The sequence below is a fragment of the Sphaerodactylus townsendi genome, linkage group LG08, assembly GCF_021028975.2.
Source record: "Sphaerodactylus townsendi isolate TG3544 linkage group LG08, MPM_Stown_v2.3, whole genome shotgun sequence".
Classification (NCBI taxonomy): domain Eukaryota; kingdom Metazoa; phylum Chordata; class Lepidosauria; order Squamata; family Sphaerodactylidae; genus Sphaerodactylus; species Sphaerodactylus townsendi.
Genome location: NC_059432.1, coordinates 93,326,246 through 93,332,245, shown reverse-complemented (window position 1 = coordinate 93,332,245; position 6,000 = coordinate 93,326,246).

Here is a 6,000-nt window from a genome sequence, read left to right as displayed (position 1 = left end):
ATCCACTTGCAAACAATTATGAAAGGGGACTGAAAGTGCATTATTCTGCGTGGGCAGAAGGAGCCGGCTCCCCTTCATTCAAATAATTCAGTGAGGAACCCTAAAAATCCGCCTGGGTTTCAAAAGGATTCCTTAACCAGAATAAGTAGCCTCAGACAGATATTTAAGGGAGGGGGAGGGACTATAAGGGGGTTGTTTTCTAGGAATAGTACAGAGGTTGGGGGAGGAAAAGTTTTCAAGGGAGAGCTGTAAAACAGACGGAGAGAAATGTATATATTCTCCTCTCCCTGCCTGTAGATGTGAGAGATCCACCCAATTGAAACGGAGGGAGCGCTAGATTCAGGCCATGAGGAAAGCGGCAGAACTTCTTTCCAGGCAAGGCGTGTTTGGACTTACGGAACTCACCGCCACAAGACTGGTGCCAGGTTGCCGCTAAAGTGAAGGTCTCGTCTCTGAACCGTGATCGCCACCACGTGATTCAGAGGGAATGTGCCTCTGCACATCGGTCCCTTCATTTGAAAGGAGGCGGGATATTGCAAGAAGGGACTTCCAAGCCGATAAATTCAGGGCCCATCGATCCCTTTCCAGGAGTGTTTTCTTTGTTTCTTTTGGTTTTGAAAAGCTGGATCGAGTTCCTGGCACCGGGATGGGCGGAGAGGACGTCTTCCTGGAAAAACCGGATTCAGACCCGGGCCCCAAACATCTGGCATCGAACCACCCTTTCCAGAGGAACGAGGGAGGGCTAGACCGACGAGACTGACTGGAAATCAGCTCCAATGGAAACATTTCCTTGCCTTGCCCACTTCCTTGGGAGTAGGAAGCGCGGACCCGTGGGAAACCCTGGGACTTCCTGGCGAGTAGGCACGGGATGGAATGCGTCACGGTGAGAAGTCGAGCGCATCGGAGACCAGCGGGCGCCTTCCCCAGGAAAGCTGAGCTGCAATTTTCCTCCGTACTCAGCCCCACGGAACGGGGGGGCTTTCTTCTAAATCTCCTGGGAAGTCTGCGCAGCTCCAAGGCCTGACATGACTCCTCAACCTTGGCAGACGTTCAAAAGGTCTCCAACAGGGCAGCCAGTTGTATTTATTGGAAGTAATAAGAAATGAAAAGTCTATATGAAAAAAAAAATTAGACTTCCCCTCACATGCAAAATAATGCACTTTCAAACCACTTTCACAATTGTTTGCAAGTGGATTTTGCTTATTTCCGCACAGCAGCAAGCAAGCCTTTGAAAGTGGGATTTCCTTCCTCTGAAAGTGCGTTATCTCTGCATGTGCGAGAAGGCCGCTCCGCACTGCTCTCATCAGGAAGTATCACCTCTCTGAGGGAGGGAAAGGCTCTGGAGAAAGGGCTCGAGGTTGGTTCCACCCGGTCCTAATTTGAGGCTGGACAAATCCAAGGAATATGCCCTCGTGCAAGACAGATAAACGCAAGGGAAGTGTTGTGAACCCCTCTGAGCCTGACAGGGGAAGCGGCATATTAAATCTAATAAGATAAATAAGGCAGTGTGGCAGAGCCTGCTCTGATGCCCCTTCCGCACATGCACAATAACGCACTTTCAAGCTGGATTTTACTGTGCGGAATAGCAAAATCCAATTTGCAAACTAATTAATGAAAATGGATTGAAAGTGCATTGTTCTGCATGTGCAGAGAAGGGAGATCCAAGAGGGCTAAGCAGGATTGGTGTTTACAAAGGGAGGCCACCGAGGAAGGCAATTAGAGAAAGAGCCAAGAGAAGCCCCTGAACCGCCTTCTGGAGAAGGGGTGGGTTTCCCTCAGCGGCTCCTACTAATTCCAACTATGCCCTGGATTTTTTTCCCCCATCCTGGAGAGTGGAGTTTTCATCCAGTGAAGGAATGGATGTTTTTCTTCCAGTTCAATGCCCCAGGGATTTCTTGTTTGGGTATTTTTTTCTCCACTTAAGAAGTTAGACAGAGAGAGATTCCCCCAAGGAAATTGTCCAAACTGTAGGGTTTTCTTCCAGATGTACCTAGTACACGTCCTGATGTGACATTGCCCCTTTAACTTTTTCCCCCACCAGAAAAAGTCAACCCGAAATCCCCTTTTAAACTCTTCTAGTCCAGTTCACAAGTCCTGTTCGCAGGTAGGATTCCTATGCAGCCAACCAAGTCTCTATATATTGCACTGAACGTATGCATAGCTTCTTACCTCCAGGCGGATTCCGGGTATAGGGCCACATTTTTTAAAACCATTTTACACCGTTTTCACACAGCTGGTGTTTTGGCCCACGTGGAGATCCAAGGCCTCTAGATACAGAACTCTAATCTGGAGAACCGGTTTTGATTCCCCTACACCTCCCACCTGGAGTGGCAGACTCCTTTATCTGGTGAACTGGATTTGTTTCCCTGCTCCTCCACACAAAGCCTGCCGGGTGACCTTGGGCTAGTCACAATTCTCTGTGAACTCTCTCAGTCCCACCTACCCTTGCTAGGGTAAGTCTGGTGGGGAGAAAATAGGGAAAGACTTTGTAAGCCCCTTTGGTCTTCTTACAGGAGAGAAAGGTGGGTTTCAATCCAAACTCTTCTCCTTCTTCTACTTGTCCCTGGTTTTATTTGTAAAGTGAATGTGAATGGGCAGCTCTCTCACCAGTACAGTTATATGTCCAATGGAAGGATCCAGTGTTCTTGTTCTCTACCGCTTTTCACCCCCCTCTTCCCCACACACATCACAATAATAATCTTTGCATTCGGAATCCTTCTGAATTTAGTCACCTTCCTTGAAATGCCAGACTGCTGTGGTTAATGCTAGTCCCCTCCCGCACATGCGGAATAATGCACTTTCAATCCACTTTCAGTGTACTTCACAGCTGTGCAGAACAGCAAAACCCACTTGCAAACAATAGTGAGAGTGGACTGAAAGTGCATTATTGTGCATGTGCAGAAGGGACCCTAGTTTCAAATTGAGAACCAATTTTGTAATTGGTGGGGGGCTGGAGAGAGACCCAAAACTAAGGAAAGGAAACAAACGCTCTTTGAATAACCAGTCTAAAGGTATTATTAACTCAAAGGTGAAGCATTTTACAAATTTACCCCATAAAAAAAAAGGGGAAAACGAGGTTCATTTTATAACTATTGTGACTCGTTAGGTAAGTATGCTGTGCAGAATGAGCCTTAGTGTGGAAGAAGCAGAGATAATTTGAGACAGAGAGGGGCACACAGACACAGAAGTCCCACTTTTTTTTGGCAGGGCCTGCCGTTGTGGCAATCTCTACTTTTGAGCCAAACTTGGCGCAGGATTGGTCGGTAATGTTGAGGATAGAAGAATGTCTCTTGGTAGTTGGAGATTATCCCTATTCGTAGTTAGCAGAGCTGCAGAAGCCTGACCTCGTTATTGTCGTAGTGTCATGCGTGTGATGGATCCCCAATGTGCGGCAAGCGAAGTCGGGAGTCAGTTGTAGTTTTCTAATCTAATAAAAGGGGCAGCATTTATTAGGTGGACTCCATTCTGGATAGAAAGGTAGGTAAGATAAGAGTTCCATACTATGCTATCCTAATTCTATCTGGATGGGGATGGATGCATGGGAGGCACATCCTCCTCCCTTGAGGGCAATGAGTAATGAGAGAGGTCGAGGAAGGAAGTTTCGGAAAGGAAGACCACCAGAGAGTATCCAGTCTAACATCAAAGGGATAGGTGCCAGCATGATAGAGTAAAAGGTGAGCAAATTCCTAGAGTCCCTATCTAGCCACTGGCTATCTATAGTAAAAAAAAACCCTCTGAGGATGAGGCAGGAAGCAGCGTAAAGTCCCTTTCTTCCAATAGGTAAATCGTCTTGGGTTGGTATGGCTTTACCCAATGCCAATGGGAGCAGTTTCTTCCCAAATCCTGTGCTACGTCCTGTGCTCCTGATGTTCAAAAGACCTCTGGATGATTGCAGCAGGGGTTCAAGCAAAAATGCTGGGGATTGCAACAGGCTCTTTGCCTACCTATTGGGAAACAAATGCCACTGATTTCATTGAGGCTACTTTTAAGTAAGCTTGATTCAAATCCTTGCCTTGGTGTGCAATTGCTAGATTCGAGTCCAGGAGCACCTTAGAAACAACCAGCAAGGATTTCCTGGGTCTACGCTTTGTAGTTCGAAAATCTTGCATGGCTATTCTCCGAAACTATTTTACAGGGAACTCCTATGCAAAGTTGCTCCAGTCTAAGCCCATTGGAATGAATGGGCTTACACCGGAATAACTTTCTTTTAAGATTGTTAGTGTGAAATTGCATGCATGTTTATCTAGAAGTAAGTTCCCTCGAATTCACTGGGACCTGCTCCTAGGTAGCCAGACTGCAGCCTATGGGACTTAATTGAATATTAAAACTGCAAATCCAAGTTAATTCAGTGGGGCTTCCTTTTGAACAAATATGCCCAGGATCTGCCTGTAGGTGCCACAAAAATCAATAGGACTGCGCGGGATTCTGAAAACTTCTAGAGAAATAGGCCACCGGATCCTATCCGCGTTTGCTCGGAAGTAAGGTCCACAGAATGCAACGTTTGTATGACTTGTTATAATTATTAAAGCTCATTGATCACTGTGTCAATTGTTCAGCCCAATTACTTTCCAGGAGAATAATTCCAGAAGCTGCCCCAGAAGTTATTACCTGAAAAAAGCTCACTGGCTTTTAGAACCACTTTGATGGCTCAGATTATTTTCACCACCACCTCCTTTTTTGATTAAGCATTTACCAAAGATGGCATGGAAAGGCCCCAAGAAGAGTCCAAGGCCCCTTCTGCACATGCAGAATAATGCACTTTCAATCCACTTCCACAATTGTTCTGTGTAAGTGGGATTTTGGGTATTCCTTTGCACAGTAAAGCCAGCCTGCAAAGTGCACGGAAAGTGGATTAGAAAGTGCTTTATTCTGCATGTGTGCAGAATGCGGGGCCTTACTTCGACTTCTGTGTTTGATAGATTGGGTGGCCTTTTAAGATATATCACACCAAAGAAACAGGCTAACTCAACAAGGGCCTTAAACACACACACACACATACAGACACACATACACAAGAGCGGTCAGAGGAAAGATTGAAGAGGGTGGGGGGGAATAAGAAAAAGTAGGGGTGGCACCTCACGGATTTAATAGGAACACGAACAAAGCAATTATGCAAGAAACCAATCAGCTCATCCTTTTACTCTCTTTCCCCCAATTCCACAGATTGCAAAAAAAAAGTGTCTTCTAGTTCATAACTTGGCACTTATTGGGAAAAAAACCTTGCCGTCAACAAATGACCGAACAGAAGAGAAGCCCGAAACCTGGAGGTGGAGACAGAGGAAATGTCGTAGGACACGGAAAGGGAAAGAGAACATCAACGAAGCAACAGGCATCGATTCGTTTCTTTCCTTCTCTCTCTCCCTCTGCTTTTCTCCTTCCCCCCCCCCATCCAATAACTTAAGAAACACGCTAGGAAAAAAAATACGGTCCTATATAAATAATTTTTTTTTTTTCCGTTTGTTTTCATGGAGAACAAAATACACTCTGGTGCTTACAAAGGAAAGCTCCTGTTCCTAGCAAGAGTTCCTACTCTGTGGAAAAGGAGATTTCTCCCATCTCTCGCCTCGGCCTTCTCTTCCCCCTCCCCGCCCTCCTGCCCCCCTCACTTTTTTTTCTTCTTGGTGCAAAAGCGCACTCTCCAACTCTCCCGGAAGGCCTTTTGAGTGGAGGGATTTCCAACCGATCGTTTAGGGGGGCCTCGCACTTCTATAGCTCTATAGGCCTTTCGGAAAAGAAAATAGATCTGTCGCAGTCTTATGGGCATGGGCTCGAATGGAAAGGCCGGGCAGAACAATCAGCACGAGTTTATAGCCAAAATAACCATTCGTTTATGTGTATCATTAACATCCTTTTTTTTTAAAAAAAGTCACCCATTATTGTGGGCATTATTTTGGGGGTGGGATGGTGGAAGAGTGTGGAGCGGAAGGGGTTAATGTAATACAGGAGGGGAGGGGACACAAAGCTTGTTTACATTTCTGTCCCTTTCTAAGGCTGGGAAAT